General features: G+C 41.3%; 1 protein-coding gene across 10 annotated transcripts in view; it reads left to right on the top strand.

The window, feature by feature from the left end:
* The first annotated feature begins 7,868 nt into the window (after nt 1–7,868).
* Nucleotides 7,869–21,428, top strand: part of mtus1b (microtubule associated tumor suppressor 1b) — a 97,855-nt gene continuing 84,295 nt past the window's right edge. For 2 of the 10 annotated variants that reach the window (XM_042342198.1, XM_042342240.1), the window contains exon 1: nt 8,810–8,911. The gene's annotated coding sequence lies outside the window, so the exon portion shown is untranslated. The other 8 variants (XM_042342213.1, XM_042342235.1, XM_042342222.1 and 5 more) reach the window with 8 other exon arrangements.

Here is a 21,428-nt window from a genome sequence, read left to right as displayed (position 1 = left end):
TTTTAAAACCCTAGGATGCAAACCATCAGGTCCAGGGGACTTGTCACTTTTTAATGCCAACAATTTCCCTAGCACCAATTCTTTGCTAATGTAAATTTCCCTAAGTTGCTCCCTATCATTAGCCCCTTGGTTCATCTCTATTTCTGGTAAACTTCTTGTGTCTTCTAACGTGAAGACAGAAGCAAAGTATTTATTTAGGGACTCTGCCATATCCTTATCCCCCATTATAATTCCTCCTGCCTCTGCCTGTAATGGACCCACATTTACTTTTGCTAGCCTATTCCTCTTAATGTATTTATGAAAACTCTTACAATCTGTCTTAATGTTCCTAGCTAGCTTGCCCTCATAATCCATTTTCTCACTCTTAATGAGCTTTTTGGTTTTCCTTTGTTGATCCCTAAAACACTCCCAGTCCTCAGGTTTGCTACTCTTTTTGGCAGTTTTATAGGCGTTTTCTTTTAGTATTATACTTTCTCTAACTGCTCTAGTTAGCCACGAATGAACTGCTTTCCCTGTGGTACTCTTATTCCTCAAGGGAATATGTGACCGCTGAGAATTTTGCACTACATCTTTAAACGTTTGCCACTGTTGATCTATTGTCATATCCATTAATCTAATTCCCCAGTCTATTTTAGCTGATTCTTCCCTCATACCTGCAAAATTAGCTTTATTTAAATTTAAGATCCTTGCTTTGGATTTGACTACATTGCTCTCTAACTTAATACTAAATTCTATCATGTTATGATCACTCTGCCCTAGAGGAGCCTTAAAATTTATATTATCGACTGGCCCTGTTTCGTTACACAAAACAAGGTCTAGGATGGTCTGTCCCCTAGTTGGTTCCTCAGCATACTGCTCCAGAAAGCTATCTCTCATACATTCTATAAACTCCTCCTCTACCCTACTTTTGCCGATTTGATTTTCCCAATCTATGTGAAGATTGAAATCACCCACTATTACTGTATTACCTTTGCTACACGCTCCTCTAATGTTCCCATTGGACCATCCACCTGTCCATCAACCCATTTGTGCTTTCCTTACTCCACACACCTATTAAAAATCCCTCCAAAACAAAACAATAATGAATTGGTCATTTTCAATCCACGACTGTTTGTACAACACTGCTGTGCATAATTGACTGCCGCGTTTTGCCCACAAATATACGGTCAATTCACTTTACAGTCTATTCTGTGAAGCGCTTTGAAACATTGAGAAGATGTGAAAAGTGCTTTATTAAATGCAAGGATTATTATTATTATTCATTCAAAAGAAGGGAATAGAGAGATATTTGAGGGAAATAGGAAGAGGGGATTAAGAAGGATGAAGGCTCATGTGAATAAGGAACACCTAATTCTATATTAAGAACACCGGCTAAAACTAGTTGGGTTAAATGGCCTGTTTTGGTGGTATACACGCTAATTCTTCTATGCAAAGAAATGGCTTAATGTTAGAACAGAAGAACAGTAAAGTGGGTGTTCTGGAATGATAAGATCAAATGGGCTCTTCATCTGAACCTCTCTTGTGATCTTGTGAGCAACACTAACCAAAATACATATGTCTTTTGATCTTTATGTACCAATTCCTTGTTTGCACTTATATTGTTTTGTATACTTTGGCACTTGAGTTAAATGTTGATTACTATTTACTTTTATTTTCTATTTTTAGCTGAACATTCTTCATACAATGTTACTTTTCTCAGAATCATATAGTCATACAACGTTGCAGCACAAAAACTACTTAGTGTATTTCATTTAAATAGCGAGACCTTTCACCCACAAAATATACAATCAATTCAATTTACAGTATATTCTGTGAAGCTCTAGTAGACGTCTCGAAGATGTGATAAGGCACTATATCAAATGCAAGGATTATTATAAGACAATGAAACATGTATAAGGTGGGCCGGTGCTCAGATGATTTCGTTTCTGAAGTCTTCTGAAGTAGATTACACACATTTACTCTCTGGGTCTTTATGTCATTATATTCATGGCAAAGGTGACTTTGATGGTGCTAATTAATTCAATTTGAAATAATGTTCTACAACATTTGCAATGTGTGCTGAACCTTATGGTTTCATTACAACAGTCCAGTGCTTTTATGAGAAGACGGCAATGTTGGTATTCTGGGGATGAGGTCATGTGGACCATCTGTCCTTCTTCATTCAAGCCACTCTTGTAAGTATAGTTACTATCCAAGAAGAACATCATTGTGTATATGCCTTTATATAAGAAATGTTCCTGAATGTCTTTCCAATTGTAAAATCAATATGCCATACCCAAGACTATTACCCCTGATGCTCTTCAGGAGGCACACAGTAGCCTCGGAAAATACCCTATTCGATTTTCCTTGTCCCCACAGGAAAGCCTTGTGAATCTCTGCTTTGTTGCTCAGATTGGAAACTGAGTGGAGTAGGAGATGAAACTTCATGCTCTCATTTTGGTTTTGTACTAAAGAATTCTGATATTCATTTCCCAATAATGTTCCCCATTGTATCAGGGTAAATATTTACATTTCTCACATGGCATTCCTTATAACTGCTTTGTCAAACATTGCTAATTGTAATGGGTTTCAGCTTGTTTATCGAGGAGCTGGGTTGAGGTAACCCTAAATTAACCTTACAATCGACATATTCTTCCCATAAATCAAGACAAAATTTTAGCATAACTTAAGACATGTAAGAGCAATGTACAGTGGGCTGTGTCACCTGATCTACTCATTTGTGGCATGTGTATATCAGTACCTGTTTTTGCTATCCTGTCAGTGGTCTTTCACAGTAGTTTTCTTGTTATTCTTGATTTGGTGTCATACCACAGTACGGAAATTACTGTCATTACTGTGAATCTGGTTGTTGACTCTAATATTTGTATTCACCTACATTTTAGTTAGATTCTTCATAACCTTATGTGTCTTTCGATTTTCTTGTTGCTGGGCCATATATTTTGTGATCATGTCAGAGGTCATTAAGGGCAATAAAATAATTTCAAGATTTATGACTCTTGAAGTCTAAATACAGACTCATGTATCTGAATTTGTTTTTATTGGAAAAAAGTTTGACATCTTTATAAATGTTTAACAAAATGTTAATGTACTCACATTACTTGACTTAAACTTTGAACAAAGACCTAGAGAGAAAATAAATTCATCTCAAGTTAAAGATGAGAAGCTTTCTCCCCGTGTACAAGTATTCAAAAGAATACCACAGCAAAAACAATGAATCATTGAATGTGACCTGTTAAAGCATTCATGCTTAATACTAATATAACAGCTGGTGTTAATCATTCATAAAAATAAAAAAAATACAAAATCTAGTGGACAAATTGTTCATATGGGGTCATAGAGATATTGTTTGTTCTGCTTAGTAAATGATTGAATGGATGGATTCCTGCCTCTTATCAGAGAGAAATTCCACCTGGGTCAGGATTTACTCTATTTGCACAGTATTTAAGAACGCACAAAATTTGGCAAGCTGTTGAATTCTGAATTAACTTTGAAGTCATTTTTCTCTGTTCTTAAAAGAAACCTACAGAAAAATTAAAGCTTCAGATTTAAAACTGTATTTAAATAGTAGTCAAACGTTGGATGCTCTGGAATGCTACATTTATGTAAAATAAATCTAGACCTAGAAAAGTCTCCCCCTCCCCTGACATGTTATGGTACATTCTTAGCTTTACTGCTGCTGTCCTGAAGTACTGTTGAAGTTGTTAATGTGTCACAAGAACAAATCCTGGCATATCTGTTTGTGGAGAGACTTTGACCTTTTGTAAATTAATGTACATTTTTGCACTTACCAGCTTTGGTTTGAGAAGAATCATAAATGTTATTTTTTTGTATCGTGGGCTAATATATTATTAAAAAGGAGGCTGACAGAAGACAATGTATTGATTGTGCTATAATGACTGTGCTTTTCAATTCAAGTGATGGTAATATTTTAGCTTTGTTTATCAGAGCATCCTGTTACTAGACACCAGGTATACTGTATCGACTGGATCAGTGCCCAGAACATTGCTGTGCAAGACAATAAACTACTGAAACAGGAGACTGACAAGGCTGCAAGCAAACAATGGCAAGACATGGGAGCTGCATTTGAAAGTGATCTTCATGTCACTGATAATCTGCTTGCATATATGTTATTCATCAATTGTCACATAATTTCTGGAGTGTTATTATTGGTAGGAAACAAGTTATATCTGCAGTACATCCCCAAAATAAAATTATTAAACCCACAATAAATCCTGGACAATAATCCCTCAAATAAAATTGGTCACTCACTTCATAGCTGTGTGTGGGACATTGCTGTGCACAAATTGACTGTTGCGTTCACTAAAAAAATGTGCAGTCACTGCACTTTATAATGAAGCGTTTTGGGATATCTTCCTGATGTGAAAGGTGCTATTTCAAATGCAATTATTATTTATTATTAAATCCAAGTATTATTTAATTTAGAAAGTCAAGAATTGCATAGAGAACAGAATCTAGGATTTTTTAAGTTCTCTATAGCTTGGAATAATTTAAAATTATCGATGTAATAAAACTACATAAATATAATTTATATACTGACATTTATTCCTTGAAACAAATCTTTCCAAACACCACAGTATAATCTAACTCATATCAAGTGCTCACCTTTCTGTGTGAGCCCCCACCTCTATTGAGTGCCAATAAAGCATTGGACTAATGGGCACAATATGGGGGTGGGGGGGTGTTGGTGCATCACTGACTAACGTGAATCTGATTTTGTTCCATGTTCATATACTTGCACATTGTAGAAGGAAGTCATTGAATAATGATCAGGAATAGGAACTCTAGCTAATTAATCAAATTCATGCACAGGGGAGGGGTTTTCAGGCCAATTGTAATTTGTACAGAACCCTTTATGTGAAATAATGTCTTTACGGAGCTTTACAGAAATAATGCCAGACATTGAGTAGGATGAAGGATGCAGGTGACCATAGGCATGCTCAATGACATAGGTTTTTAGATGGCTTTTGCAGGCAGGTAGAGAGGGGGTGCAATGGAGAGGATCAAGGTGGGAGGTCCAGAGGGTGGGAGAGTAGTGACTGAAATGGTAGGCTGGGAACATGCAGCAGGCTGAAACTGCCAAGTAGAGGGGGTAAGCAAGGGGGTGCGGTTGGAAAAGATAACAGAGGTAGGGAAGTGTGATTCTATGAAGGGATCTGTGGATGAGAGTGAGGATCTTGAAGACGATACAATGGGAGACAATGAAATCAGGTGAGGTGAGGGGTGATGGCATACAACATCTTGTGTGGGTAAGGATGTGGTGGTGGAGGTTTCAATGAGCTGGAGCTTGTGGATGTTGGAGATGGGGAGGCTAGTGAAGAGGGTTTTGAAAAGATATGTCTGGAGATTTTGAAGGTACGAATGAGGATTTCAGAAGCGTTGGCCAGAGATAGGGATGGAGGCAGGCAATGTGGCAAAGATGCAAAAAAGCAGTCTTGGTCAGGAACTGGGGTGAAGGAGGAAAGAAAGTAGAGCGTGAACTGAATGCTAAGGTTGCACACTGGTTTAGTGAGTTGGACAGAGTGACTGAGAAAGTTGAGGAAGTCAGAGCCGGATATGTTAGCTGGAGCTGAGGAGGATGGCTTCCATTGTGTCCATGTAAAACTAAAATAGTTGAGGGTCATTCAAGACTTGATCTAGCAGGCAATTGTACAGAACATCAGTGGACCTGGAATTAAGAATAGAAGAGATGTTATTGGGTGTTATTGGATTACATGTGGAAACTAACCTCATGTCTGCAGATGATGTCACGAATGGACTGCATATAGATGAGGAAGAAAATGGGACCAAGGATAGAGCAATGAAGTTTACTGTGCAACAGTGAAAGAAGCCTTTGGAGGAAACAAAGTGGAAGTGATGACAAGATTTGAATCAGAAAGTGGGTTCCCAGATAGATGGATGAGAAATTGAAACTTTAACCACAGCCCCATTTAAGATAATTCAATACAACCCGAGATCATATCTGAGATCTATACATCTCATTTCCACATGAGACAGTGCATTTACAGACAAATCCACTGATTAGTTCAGTTATTGCACTGTGATATGCTTCATGAAACAACAGGTTGGTCGGTGCTGAACCACTGAATTACCCTGAAAATCTGTGGAGAAACTGTTGTGACATAATCTGTAGTTAACTCAATAACATTTACTCCTATGTAATTTTGAACACGTGTTTGTTCCTTTGGATTTATTTTAAAACAGTACCTTATAGATTGTGGAATGAATTGTGCATTGGATAATTGAAGGGAAATAAAGTGTCTGACTCAGGTCGGCACGATCCCAATAGCACGGGCAAAATCGCAGGTGCTTGGGTTCAGGGTCAGCATTTAGCCGGTGCCATGAGCTGCAGTTTACACAAGTTAAACAAGGAAGACCATTGCTATGAAAACATTTAGAGGTATCCTGAATTACAGTGTAGTTCCCTGGAGTGTAGAGCATTCACAGCATCAGTATATTTAGATTTTTGATCTTTAAATTGTGGTTTAATAAAATCATAAGACCATTACAGTACAGAAGAGAGCCATTCAGCCCATGGTGTTTTTGCTGGTGCAAGTCCCCCACACAGCTTTTCATGGCAGATTTTGACACCTCTGCACTGATCAACACATTCCAATTTATAGCAACTTTCATTCATCCATTGCTCCTCATGAAGGGCAGCATTTCGGAGCTCTTCGTGACCTTATGGTATGTAACACATCCACTAGATTGTGGGTGTGCCAGAGATGGATTCCGCAGACACTGTTTGCATTGCAGAAACTGGCTGCTTTGGTTGGGCTTTCGGTTTGTGGGAAACCACTTTAACTGACAACAAATCAGAGTAAAACCGGTCTCCCACTTACCCTGTCAGCCTCAACACATCTGAGACCAGTTAACAAGTTAAACATCAGCATTAGGTTAGCAACAGATCAGCAATTCTCTCAATAGAAACTTGTCAATTAGCAAATAAGCGGATGTGTTAATTAAACTTCCCAACATGCGTCCAGTGTACCCCAATATGTCCTTGAGTAAACATCGTATTCCTAAATGACAACACTACAGTTATTTGAATTTAAACAAACTGCGGTATGAAATGTTTACTGGGTTCAGCTTCGTCAGCATTTTGTGTCGCACAGTGCAACTGTGTGTAAAACACGAGTCTGCCCTTCCCCAGTCCGTCCATTTAAATACATCTGCTGCAGGATAGCTGTCCAATGTGGCGTTTCGATCCCAAAGATTTCTTTTAAGTGAATATTGTGAAGCAGCCGGTTCTGAACACAGAGTTTATAAAGTGCCATTTGCAATGCAGGAGACTTGACTTTGCTCAATGCGGGGCTGCAGGGCAGAGCAAGGGCAGGGCAGGGGCAGAGCAAGGGCAGGGCAGGGGCAGAGCAAGGGCAGGGGCAGAGCAAGGGCAGGGCAGAGCAAGGGAGGGGCAGGGACAGGGCAAGGGAAGAGCAAGGGCAGGGGCAGAGCAAGGGCAGGGGCAGAGCAAGGGCAGGGGCAGAGCAAGGGCAGGGCAGAGCAAGGGCAGAGCAAGGGCAGGGGCAGAGCAAGGGCAGGGGCAGAGCAAGGGAGGGGCAGAGCAAGGGCAGGGGCAGAGCAAGGGCAGGGGCAGAGCAAGGGCAGGGGCAGAGCAAGGGCAGGGGCAGGGCAGAGCAAGGGAAGGGCAGGGGCAGGGCAGAGCAGGGGTAGGGCAGGGGCAGAGCAAGGGAAGGGCAGGGGCAGAGCAAGGGCAGGGCAGGGGCAGAGCAAGGGAAGGGCAGGGGCAGAGCAGGGGCAGAGCAAGGGCAGGGCAGGGGCAGAGCAAGGGAAGGGCAGGGTAGGAGCAGGGCAGGGCAAGGGTAAGGCAGGGCAGGGGTAAGGCAGGGTGTGGGTGGGTGTTGTAGTGGCGTTGTAAGTGTTGTGTTAAAGGAGATCTCAGGTGAGGACTGCAGTTCCCGGGCTGCACTGGTGGCCTCTCCTGCCCCCCCCCCCCCCCCCCCAGGTGTGGGAGCTCCAGGTGAGGAGAGGCTTAATCACTCGCTGTGAGCGGTGTAAGTCACATGGAGCAGCTCATTGCACCGTCTCAGTGGGAGGAGAACCAACCAACAAACTGACTACAGTTACTGGTTGTTTTGTCCATATGGTATATCTCTCCTCGGGATCCGCTCCGAATGGTTCGGGTTTTCTCCTTTATTGTACCTGTGGTTCGCGGAAAACTGCGGTCATTCCAAACACAAGAGGTTAACGTTAAAGTCCTGGTTTAAGTTTACTGTGGGGGGGGGGGGGGGGTGTGTGTGGGGGGGGGAGGTGTGTGGGGGGTTGGGGTGTGTGTGTGTGTAGGTTTGTGTGTGTGGGTGTGTGTGTGGGGGGGTGGGGAGGTGTATGTGTGGGGGGGGGTGGGGAGCTGTGTGTGTGTGGGGGGTGTGGGTGTGTGTGTGGGGGGGGGGGGTGTGTGTGGGGGGGTGTGTGTGGGGAGGTGTGTGTGTGTGTGGGGAGGTGTGTGTGTGTGTGGGGAGGTGTGTGTGTGGGGGGGGGGGGGAGGTGTGTGGGGGGGTTGGGGTGTGTGTGTGTGTAGGTTTGTGTGTGTGGGTGTGTGTGTGGGGGGGTGGGGAGGTGTATGTGTGGGGGGGGGTGGGGAGCTGTGTGTGTGTGGGGGGGTGTGGGTGTGTGTGTGGGGGGGGGGGGTGTGTGTGGGGGGGGTGTATGTGGGGAGGTGTGTGTGTGTGTGGGGAGGTGTGTGTGTGGGGAGGTGTGTGTGTGTGTGGGAGGTGTGTGTGTGTGTGTGTGGGGGGGTGGGGGAGGTGTGTGTGTGTGGGGGGGGGGGGGGGGGGGGGGGGGAGGTGTGGTGGCGGATGGGGATAGATTCCGTTGCGCTCTGTGGGAGCATCGATCTGAAGAGATGGATGGCTTGACTTTGCGGTGAGAGGAGGTTTGTCCCGCTGTGTTTGATGAGGATGGACCTGGTGTGCGGGGCTGTTCCTCCCTGTCCCGAGGTGTTGCTATCACTAGTTGGGGTGTTTTGCTGGTGTTTTTATTGCTGGTGTAACTGGGGGTTTGGAGTCCGGCTTCAGGTCGGCATTGCTGGAGCAGGTTTCTGCTATTTGTTGTAGTTGTTGCTGCAGACGTTTTTATGTGGGCGAGACGACCGCAGGGTGAATGCCCCCATGTTGTTGGGGGCAGATGCCAAACCTGCCAAGGAAAAGCGACGGGACATTTTTTTTCTGCAGAAGTGGAAGCGAAGATCAAATAGTTTGGCAGTGAACGCCAGAGTGCAGTGCAGTGCAGCCCTGTGCGTGTGTGTGTGTGTGTCTGTCTGTGTGTGTGCGAAACTGACAAGTGTCCTTCAAATAAGGTTTGTGCAGGTTCAAGCATTGTTCCTTTTCTTTTTACAATAAGCACTTCTAGTCTGTTCCAGTTAATGTATTATTGTGCAATTTTTTTTTTTTTTGGCACTGAAAGAGCTGGGGAATAAGAGCACTGCTGAGCTGAGCTGAGGGTGAGCTGTGTCCCCTGGTACTGCAGTGTGGAGTTGGTGATGTGGTCAGGTTTCCACAAGATGCTTACATGTTAAAAAGGTTGGTCTTTCTAACAGCTGCCAGGACCACTTGCAGGACCAGCGCCAGCACTTAAAGGTCAGCTAAACTTTGTTCCAGCGATTCATCCACGACGTTTGCCATTCAACNTTTTTTTTTAGACCAGGGTTGAGCCAATTCGGATCTCCTTCTTCTGATTAATTAATTTGCAACTCTTTATTGCCATTGGATTCCGGTGGCGGTTTGATCAGACAAAGGCTAAACATTAAACCCCCGGAATTAACGAGGACTATAGATAGAAACGAGTGCATCAGAATTTGGCTACTTTGCAATGGATCTGGAGTCTTAACTCTGGTATTGCTTTGTGGGTTCAGGGAAATTAAAGTACCTTTGGCCACTTTTTTTTTAAAAAAAGTAGCAATTAGTGATAATGAAACTAATCAAATTGACTTAACTGGAATGGTGGATTAATGTGCCAAAGCGTGCTGTTAATAGACCCGTGTTAATTGGTGCTATAAAACTAATTTTGTGTTAAATTTAGGGAAACTTTGTTTTGTGCTGTAATGCTGGAGACTGTCATGAGTACGTTTGTTGTATTATAAATATTGCTAATTGCATTGTTAAAGTACTCGTAGTTTTTACGTGAATCCTTTGGTGCAGTTACTGTATTTGTGGTAATTGTTCTTGCACATCTGTCCTTCTATGAATGCAGACATTGCTGTCCTAAGAGTGTACCAGTAATATTTTGTTAGAATTAATATGATGTTGGAGAGTATATAATTTTTTTGTGGGGGATACTACAAGTTTCTTTTTTTTAGGGTATTCAGTGTGTTAGGGAAATTAAACCTTTCAACTGTTTCTTTCATACATCTAGTGTCAGCGTGGAGTGGTTTGATTATAGAAGTAAAAGGTTCTCTTGCGTTGTTTCAGGCAATACAACTTAACTACCCTCCATTGCAACAGCTAACCATTTCCTCAATGACCATTCTTGTAACTTCAGTTAACGTAACTGTATTCTATTTGCTTTGAGAAGCATGAGGAATTGTTCCCTGCAGTAACTTACTGCACTGCTGTTTTGCTTTTAATATGATCTAATTATGTTGCTACTCTTAAGTACTTGACAAAGGATTATATTGTGAGTCTTAACCCAATTTGTTTCTGTTGGAGCAACATGTAAAAACTGAATCAGTTTGGCATGAGCTGGCAGAAAATATTACACATGGCATTTATTAAGGAGTACAGTATTGCTTAAAGCTGCGGGAAATCAAATTCTAACTTTATCCCACAGCCATTTATTTTGCATAATACTAAAATGGTTGTCAATTTGTGGGGCAACTTTTTCGTGGATTGTTACCGAAATCTAAACGTTATTGCAAAATCATATGCAAACGTTTTTACAGCTTACAGAGAATTTCCTACACAGAAAACAAAGCTGCAAACAATGTGTCCACTTAATTCTGGATAATTGTATTACATGCCTGTCTCATTTGGTCACAGGTGGTGAGAAATGTCCTTCACTTCGTGATTGTCCAATACTACAGAACAGCTTCAATGCTGCTAGGCCATAATCTAGTTCACAATCTCTTTCTGCACATGATTGATGTAATGCTTACCTCCCATTGCAACTGAAACAAAGTAAATTAAAATTACTGCAGCATTGAATTTATCTAAAACCCCAGGATTAATCCTCTCTCTGTTTCTTTCTCTTCCTGCCCCATCCCAAATCACAGTGGGTTACCTTAAATTTGAACAGAAGTTTGGAATCTTGTTTTTTGTTGCAACTTTTTCTTCCCCTCCACAAAAAACCCTGCTTGTTTTTAATTTGCTTTCCTTTTTGTCTAATTACCTCTTGCATTACTGATGGTTAAATATATATTCTATGTGCTGCTTTAATTGCTGCCAATATAGAGTAACATTATAAAATGCCATGGAAATGAACATTTTTATGATTTCATAGGAAATTGAATATCCCTAACAGTAGTATTCTACATCAGGGTTAATATTTTTGTTGATTCTTTTAAATTATTTCTATATGAAGCTTCAAATCTTTAGTCTGTTGTACCAGTTAAGACTTTGCGTCATATTTTCATAAACTTGGGTGCTTGATCACTATACTCAGTACAATAAATTTTCCTTTCCTGCAGATAGTAAATGATTGTTCCTCCAGATTGTGTCAGAATGATTATTAGGTGAGTGAGATGATTCCTTATCCTATCTGATGCACAATACCAGGAAAATGGGTCAGGGTGCAGGGAGGTTGAAATGCTCAGCAGAAATCTGCTTGGCTAAGCTATAATATCAAAGTGCATCACTGGTGAAGTACTTATTTTATTTTAGAAATAGAAGTACTGTTTGATTTAAACTGATGTACAGGTGACTTATTGCTAACTGTGCCAGATGATATTTTATTCCACATTAAGACTACAGGAGGTCAAAGGAGTAAACAAAAGGCAATGTTGACTTTAATTTTGGAAAACTAATGCAATAAGTGAATATTTTAGTAGAAGGGAGCTTCTCTTGTGTCTTATCCAGCAATCCCCCAGATAAAATTGCTCATTCACTTCAGGGCTGTCTGTGCACACATTGGCTGTTGTGTTTACCTACAAAATATACTTAAAGTGATAAACTTACAAAATATAAAGTGACTACACTTTACTGTAAACCTGTAAAGTGCTTTGAGATGATATTATAAGGCACTAAATCAAACAAGGAGTATTATTGATACAAACTAAGTGCATGTTTATTTTGTCAATAATCTTGGTTACAATCTGGAAAAAGGGCTAGGTTTGATTGTCTTTATTTACAGGCAGAAGATTGTTTGATATTTTCACATTACATGTTTTGTTTTATTATTTGCCTTGTACACAAATTAATGTAAGAGTAGAACATCTTAAGTGTGAATTTATTGCTTTGTAATTTAAAACTGTCAAATACCTTTAGGTTTAAAATAAGGCATGAGCATCATTTGCGGTTTCTCCCCCAGAATTCTAAATGCTTAGAGTAATTGGCAATATCTGTGAGCATCGTGGTTAGTGATTCAATGTTGTTAGTGCAACATAGTGACCTTTGGCTGCATGTTTCTTTAATTTTGGAATTTAAATACCTTACTTTTTAAAAAATTTTGTTGCATTTTAAAATAACTGAAATTGATGCTGTGAATTTCAGCATGGGTAAAGAAATGACTTGAAGAACAACTTGCATTTATATAGTGCCGTTGAAGCCGGACGGCATCTCGGAGCGCTTAACAATAAATCAATCTTTGAAATTTAGCTTGTCTGACTTTTCAATTGACTGACATTAGCAAAATGAATTTGTACCATTATTCAGATTTATTCTTATTTATGTATGATGAGATTATTTTCTCAATATATCTACTTGTGTCCATCAACAACTCTACTGGAAAAAGGAAAATGGTGGTAATTTTTTCAGGTATTTTAGATTATAAATATGGTCTTTGGTTTTAAATTTAAATGGTTAGTTCAAAAACTAATATAAAATAGGATGAATTATGTCCAAGTACTTCTACAGAAAAATATAACTATAGAAATTTTACAGCACAGAAGGACATTTGGCTCATTGTGTCTGTGCCGGCTCTTTTAAGAACTATTCCTTTCAGTCCCATTTACCTGTCCTTTCCCCATACCATCATCCTGACTTGAAGGGCACTGTATCAAATCAAGGAACACTACTATTATGATAGAGGGATGAGGGTTAATAAGATATAGAGTCTATTCTCTGTACACATCTTGTGCGAATCTCACTTCAATTGCAAAATGTCAATTAGGATAAGTGAATGGGTTTATTTATCCTTTATTTTTAAGGCCTGAAGTAACTAACTTTGTTTTGGGGACAAAATAGGGGGAAGGAAAATTGTAATTAAAATCTTTTTGAAAGTTGCTAATGATTAAATGCGAACAGGAAAGAATGTCTGATTTCTTGCCAAATGATCTAATAGGCATGCAAATTGCTTACAATTTAGCCTTTGTATGTTGGAATTGTATACATAATTTATTCAGAACAAATTCAGTCACTTTTAGAGTGCAGATCTGATCTATCCCATTGCTGTTTTTCAAGTGAGGGAGCTGGTCATTTTTGGCAGACTGCAGGTGTAATAATAATACCACTAGGGAGTCCTGTAGCTCAATGGCTAGAGCACTCGTCTTGCAAGTGAGACCTGGGTTCGATTCCCAGCAAGGCGAAATGTTAGGCAAGCTTCCTTACTCCACATGCTTCTGTTTCACCTAACAAGAACTTGCACTTATATAGACCCTCCAATCAGGTTAGTGTCTCGGAGCACTTAACAGTGGTGGAGCCTGACTCCAAGCTGGGGGGAGGGGGGAAGTGGCTGTAAGCACGGTGGAACAGGAAAGTCTTCAGATGGGACTTGAGAGAGGGGGCAAGGCAGAGGGATTGAGGGAGAGTGTTCCAGAGTTTTGGGGCTTAGTGGCTGAAAGCATGACTTCTGATGGTGGCGTGGATGGTGTGAGGAACGAACAGGAGGCTGGTGCCAGCCTGGCCAGAACTGGTGAGATGTGGGTATGGCGTTTGGTCAGGTCAGTAAGTGGGCAGCAGAGTTTTGAAACAAGTTGGATCTTGTGAATGGTGGAGCTGGGGAGGCCGGCGAGAAGTGCTTTGGAGTAATCCAGGCAGGAGGTGACAAACGCATGTACGAGGGTTTCGGCTGCATTTGGGGTAAGGTACGGTCGGAGGCATGCAATATGGCCCAGGTCATGGTCTGGGACCAGATGTGGAGGAGGAAGGACAGTTGGGGTTTGAACCAAATGGTTAGGTTGCGCACTGGTTCGGTGAGTCTGAGGGAGAGCCCAGGGAGGTTGAGGAGTTTAGATCCGCAGGAGTGAAGACGTTGACGGGAGCCAAGGAGTATGGCTTCCATCTTGTCCATATTCAGCTGCAGGATGTTTACACTTATCCAAGCCTTGACGTCTGCCAGACAAGCTGATAGAACATTGGCAGACCTGGTTCTGGAGGAGGCAAAGTAGATTTGTGTGTCATCCAAATACATGTGGAAGTTTACCCAGTGTCTGTGGATGACATCGCCCAGAGGGAGCATATATATAAGGTAAAGAAGAGGGCCAAGGATGGAGCCCTAGGGTACCCTGCAGGTGACTGGGCGGGGGGAGAAGCCATTTGCTGAGATGAAATGGAGGCAGTTGGTTAAGTAGCGCTTGAACCCTGCGAGTGCGGCCCCACTAAGATAGATGAGGGAGGAGAGCCAATGGAGGAGGATGGCGTGGTCGACTGTGTCGAACGCGGCAGAGAGATCCAGGAGGACAAAGAGACAGAGGGAGTCCTGGTCACAGATAGAGAATGTAATTTGTGACTTTGACAAGCGCTGGCTCTGTGCTGTTGGTAGGGTGAAAACCAGACTGCAGGGGCTCGAGGAGGAAGAGGTGTGATCAAATTTGACCTGCAAAAATGCGTTCCAGAACTTTGGCAAGGAAGGATAGGTTGGAGATGGGACGGTAGTGCGAGAGATTAGAGGGATCAAGGATGGGTTTTTTGAGGAGGGGTGTAATGACAGCGGTTTTCAGGGGGAGTGGAACAGAGCCTGAGAAGAGAGACTGGTTGACTGCGTTGGCCAGCATGGGGGAGAGGAGGGGGAGTTGAGTGACCAGCAACTGGGTAGGGAGGGGATCAAGGCAGCAGGTGGAGAACTTCATCCTTGTGGTTAAGAGAGAAGAGGGAGAAATGGGGGCAAAGGAGTGTCAGGAGGGGTGAGTGGCAGAAGTCGTGGCGGAGGGAGATGGGGGTGTGGATGGGGTGGAAGGGGACATGGGGGTGGGGGACAATGCCTGTGAAAGGGCCTAGTATTTACCTAGTAGTAAGTAGGAACCCTGTTGTTAGTCGATTGCTGGATCGCTTTTCCGGGGGTAATAATTCCTTAAAAAAAATAATAAATTGGTCACATCGATCCAAGACCATGAGTGAAATAGAAAATGATAATGGGTGGGTTGACAGGAGGGGAACAAAAAGGGTAGTGGCTAGCAGAACAAATTTCTGGTGGGACACAGAATTAGGAGGATAAATTGCATTCATTATCTGGGCCAGTTAAGCATATGGACCGAGCCATAGCAGATAATGTTTTAATGGTAGTAAATGGAAGTTAATGGATATTTAACTTTCCTGGCTGTGTGATGGTACATAGTCAAATATCCATTAGCTAAGATGGAGAAGAAGATGACTGAGGTTGGATCAATTTTTTAAAAAAAACGCTAACATTAAAGCTAATGTAGGTTGCATCTAAAGGATTCAGATCTTTATAATGTGAGCCATTGATTTAAGCAAATTAATTGAGTTAGACTGAGTGCCGGAGGAAAGAATATAGGTTTAAAGCAAGGAATTCTCAAGCAAGATTAGAAATAATTTTCTCCACCCCCATATGTATGTGGGACAAAAGCTGGATTGTTTTAAGAAAAGTAATGTATGTCAAGGGAGTCATGCTGTTTATTGCCAGCAGTGTATAGTGATTACTGCACTGAAAGCCTAAACCTTTATCTTCTGGGGGATGAGGGAGGACAAGAAGGGTCTCCTTGGAGATGAGCTGGTTCCAAGGTGATGTTCTTGGCAATGAATTGTTGGAATTAAATTGACTCTTTGGTGGTATTGGTAATTCGGTTCCTGAGCCTAGTAAGTACTCAGCACCCCAGGGCACTGCTGCTGACATACCTCATTGGCAGGACTTGGAGGAGCAGGGATTTTTCCCACTCAGGTCCTATTAACCTTCAGAATCAAAGCCTTTGATGGTTAAGATTGAATGAGTAATGGGAAGCTTGCCAGACATACTATAAACCTTGCCTTTCTTATGACTAATTCTCTGGAAACAGGGTGTGTTCCTCAAAGGAAAAAGCATTCCATTCCAGACACAGGGAACGTCCATGTGTTGGCGGCATGCCTTTGTAGAACTGTGGTTTGGATACTTTTAAGCCTGGTGATGGGTTTCCACATGTCAGACACCTGGCTGACCAAAACAAATTACTGCTAGCTTCACATTATTTCCAATTGGCTTGGAAACCGCCCTAAAAATGCCTGGGTTGGGTTTTTCTACATATGTTTGTACTTTGAGATGTGTGCAGAGCACATAATTAGATTTTAAAAAAATTCTACAAGTTTCTTAATATTGGATAATTCTTTCCTGATTGTTAAGCCACGATTTTGTCCCACCTATTTCTTTTTGAATTACAGTTCTTCCTTCACTTGTTCCTCAGAGCTCAGCAGGCTCTGGCCTGCTTTGTGTCCACCATTGGCAGGTATCTTTCAGCTTCTCTACCCCCACACTTAGGAACTCCATCCCATAGTCCCTCTGGCTCACCCCACCCCTTACCTCCCTCAAGACCCTCCTTTTCTACTGTGCCTTCAGTCACCTTCCTACCCCAACCCTCCCCTCCCTCCACTCCTGATCCCAACCACTAGCTCGGGTGCAGATCCCTGACTGTCCAGCACCTTGGGACATCCTCCTGATGGAAAAGGCGCTATACAAATGTAATTTGTTGTTGTTCTTCACAATCTCAGACTCCAGGTAATGTCTTCCAGCAACTGTTGCCCCAAGCCTCAGAGTACCCTCATCAGCTATCTGGCGGACATTTATCTTGAAAGGGCAGACCAATCACTGGGGGCAAGGACTCTGCACTCAACTAATGTTAACCCTATAAGGCAAAGCCCTAATGGGTAGGCTGGACAAGCAACAAGAAAGCTTGCCAGACAATGCTTTCAATAGAAGCTATCAGTTTTAACTATTTGGACTCCAGCAGTATCCCAATGCACACTCTTGAGTCTCCAAGTCTTGGCTCTTGCCAACCTATGCCTAATTAGGTACCTTAAATAAGCAGGCGAGAGTGCACATTCCATTCCAATAAATATCTTGTGAATTTCTAGGGATAGTGGAATGCACGAACTCTGTTTGTGTGGACTCTTAAGTGTGGTGATCTGTGTGTCAGACACCTGTCTGACCAAAAATGATTAACTACCACTCAATTACTCAAGGTGGATTCATTGGTTAAAGGGATTCTTTCTCCCCACTTGCTTGTGAACTTTTTTTAACAAGATTATGCATTTATCAAAACCAATCTTTACCCACCCAGTGTAAACCATTTTAGCGAGTATCGATTCCCCATCTAACCTCAATTTCATTTGCTGAATGAGAAACTGCAGAGTTTGTTAGATACTTCCATAACATCAACGAAATTATATTTGTAAAGCGCCTTTTACGTCGGGAGGATGTCCAAGGCGATGAATAGGTTAAAATAGCTCTGAATTGTTAACTGGCTTCAGTACATTTGCTAAGGCTTTTTTTAATCTAAAGTTTGTCAATAGGCTTTTATGTCATTAGTTATTTAGTAACAAATGTAGATAACATAATATCCTGTGTGTGCGTCTGTAGTAAATAGTTTAGGTATTTTGTCTCGTTCTCAAAAGGATTGCTGATCAATAAATCAAATGTGAGAAATACTTTTCCCAACTTGGAGTAATTGTAGCTAATGTTAATATTTCTTACACCTTGTGAACCAGCTTCACTACAAAGTGGTTTGTAAAATCAATGTATGAGTTTCACAGGAACTTCGCTATCTTGTGCTTGGATTATTGCTGTAAACTGCTTAACCTCCTAAAACAACAACTCTATATGAGGGTCAGTGGAGTACAGTTGGCTGGTAGCCTAGCAGGGTGTCACTTTATAAATAATTTGTGTTTGTGGTTTTTCCATTCTTGCTGGTTTTGTTCTGGGAAGATCAATTTGCTAGGCAACACCAAATGCCACAGAGCCTGACAATCAATCCTCCCATTTCAGAGTTACAAAAGAAACTTGGTGAACTTGGCTCTCAGTGGCTGCTCGAAACTACTGGGGATTGGACCTTGAACTGCTGCACAGGAAATTTAACCACATTGAGAAAGAGGCCGCCTACAGAGAGGTGTCTGCAGAATATAGCGAAGTACTGCCAAGTCACTACAAATTCTAAACTGTCTGAAAACGTTGATGCTTACCCTCTCTTACTGTTACATGGCTGAGTTAATGCTTGAAAAAAGAGCAATCCCATGAGAGAGCCTTTAATACAAGCTGCTGTTTCAGATTGCAGTGAACCTGTTTGTACAATGTCGCAATTGACTGAGCAGCTAAAGCAGAACTGCTGATAATTTGGCCATTGAGTAAAAATGCTGACCGATAATGGAGTGAGCTTTTAATATTGTCCTTTTTGTTTTCTTCTTTCCTTATATAAGAATTGAACGGTAAGTTCATTATTCTACTTTGGTTTGTTTGATGTCTTCCATTTGACAGATGTAAATGTTCGGGAGAACTGGCTTTGTTTTCAAGCGATGCAAATCAGAGAACCTGAACCTTAAATGACAGTATATTGGTTAAGGTTAATCAAAGGAGGCTTTGCATTTATTTGAACTTTATTCATAATGCTTATTGAATTGCTTTCTAGGCTCCTATTTGACAGCAGCTGAATTAAGTTCATTTATTTATTTTGCTTCGGTTGAACCCAGTGAAATATAAATAGCCTGAACCCTTTTTTGGATGTTTTGTTTGGAAGACGTTGTTCAAAATCTACTTGAATCCAGTTTAGCTAAGAGAAGTGTGAGATGTTATCATTATTTTTTCTCCCCTGCTCCTCTGCATGTAACCAATAGGTGGGACTGCAAATGTATTAGTTACTATTCATTTGCTTTGGACAAACTATTTTTGGATTGAAGGATTATTGAGAAATGCTAGTTATCTGTTCATGTCAGAAGTACAGTAGAATCCTGTTATAAATGGTTAGCTTGTAACACTGATTGGCTTGTAATGCTATTACACTGTGCAATGGGCTATAGGGTATCAATGACCTGATGATGATAACCTGGAAGTGAGCTGTTTAGTAATGTGTGGGAAGCCAGCTTTCTGCACCACGTATTCACAATGTCACTGTGGAGAAGCGCTGACTAGCAATTGTGTGCTATTATGAAGCTGGTTGGGATTTTACAGACCCCATGCCTCATAAGCAGATTCTATAGATTTTTTTTGCATTGCTCATAAGTATTTAGGAAAAGTAGAACGATAGAGTTTGCTAAGCTTCTGACCTATAAAATTATTACTGTATGAAACAGTCAGCCTGGCTAACCCTTGACTCTACATCAGAAGGTTTTGGGTTCAAGCCCCATGTTGGGACTTTGAACTTTGTGTCGGGACAGCACTGCAATGTCAGAGGTGCCATCCTTCAGGTGAGCTGTTAAACTGAGGTCCCGTCTGCTTGTTCAGGTAAATGGCCAAGCTCCCATGGCACTATTTCAAAAGAGCTCAATGAGGTAATAGTGAACGGTAAGTTCATTATTCTACCTTGTGTCCTGGCCAACAATCTGCCAAATAAAATGTCATTCACTTCATGGTTGTTTATAAGACATTGCTGCGTGCACATTGGCTCCCACGTTCACTTACAGATAGTCACTACACTTTAAAATAAATCTCGTGAAGTACCTTGAGATGTTTCAACAATGTGATAGAGGGCTTTATCAAATGCAAAGATTATTAGGCTTATTATTACAAACTCATTAGAGGGCTCTTAGAATTTAAACGTTCTTTTTTTAATAAAAAAATGTTGCTTCCTACAGCAAATGGGCACAATTCAGGGTATAAGTTTGTACTGACAAATCTGAGGCTGAATGAAGCCATCGTCTGTTACTGTTTTTTTGTTCAACTGAAAAACTTTCTGCCATATTTTAAATTACGGTCATTAACTCACTCGATGTCTTGTAGAATGCTTTGGTAGGTTTGTAAATGGAATTTGGCAATAATTCCCATATGTGCACAAGATTCAGTTTGTGCTGGTCTGCTGGAGAACAAATTTACCTCAGTGGCCTTCACTACAGGGTGTTTTTTGTAACTTGTCTCAAGACCTTCTCATCCTTTTTTTTTCCATCCCTCAAACTTAACTGTTCCTTTATGTCATCTGTTATGTTTGCGACTTTTTTTTTGATGCACCTAAAATAGATTTATTTTTTAATTGATTGTCTTTTAAGCAGGTTAGTGAAACTTACTGACTTGTGCTGGCCACTTGTGCAACATTTCCTGTCCATTAGTGTTATTCTGTCAAATTTTTCCTTGTCCTTAAATAATTTAAACCTTTGGTATCCATTTCTTGAGTAGTTGAGATTATGAATAATGGAGGTTTTTAGTTTAGTAGCAGTGAGCAATTCTAGTTTTTTTTTCTTGATGGGAAAGCAGCCTTGAAGAAAGATGTGATAGATAAGTGCACAGTTACATGTTATCAATGCAAATCTGTTCACATTAGCTAAATTTATTAAGAAGTTAAATCTTCATGGAATTTCCAATAACCTCTGCACCCATAAACTTGAATTATTGCTATTTGTATCCAGTTATTTCACTGAATGAAGGTGCCGAACCGTTTGCCACTGATCAAAACTAAAAGCTATAAATTTCACAGTTTATTTGAAAGGAAGGCAGTTTTAATTTTAAAGTGAACCTTGAAAGAAGGTTCAAGGTTTTGAGAACTTTGTTTTTGAGGTTTTGAGGTCTTTGAGAAAATTCTCAAACGTTCCCAAATCAGTTGCTTTCCAGTTTGTTAACCTGAGCCAATAGAAAGGTGAGGCTGTAATTTTTCCACGGAATCTGCTACAAACAATACCGTCCGCGATAAACAAATGCCGCCGTCAAACACCTGTAAAAATAACTGCGGTGTGTCTCTGTCTGTGTGTGTATGTCTCTCTCTCTCTGACTGTGTGTGTATATGTCTCTCTCTCTCTCTGTCTGTCTGTGTGTGTGTGTGTGTGTGTGTGTGCGTCTCTGCTGTGTGTGTGTGTGTATGGTGATGAGGCAGGAGGTGGTGACCTCCTGTAGCCCAGCAATCAGGACACTGGCGAGCAATATTGTTTTGGCAGATCGTCTGGCCTTCACTGGTGTCT

This window comes from Callorhinchus milii, unplaced genomic scaffold, assembly GCF_018977255.1.
Source record: "Callorhinchus milii isolate IMCB2004 unplaced genomic scaffold, IMCB_Cmil_1.0 Scaffold1, whole genome shotgun sequence".
In the NCBI taxonomy this organism is placed as follows: domain Eukaryota; kingdom Metazoa; phylum Chordata; class Chondrichthyes; order Chimaeriformes; family Callorhinchidae; genus Callorhinchus; species Callorhinchus milii.
Note: the sequence above shows the minus strand (reverse complement) of the source record. Positions and strands in the feature narration are given on the sequence as shown.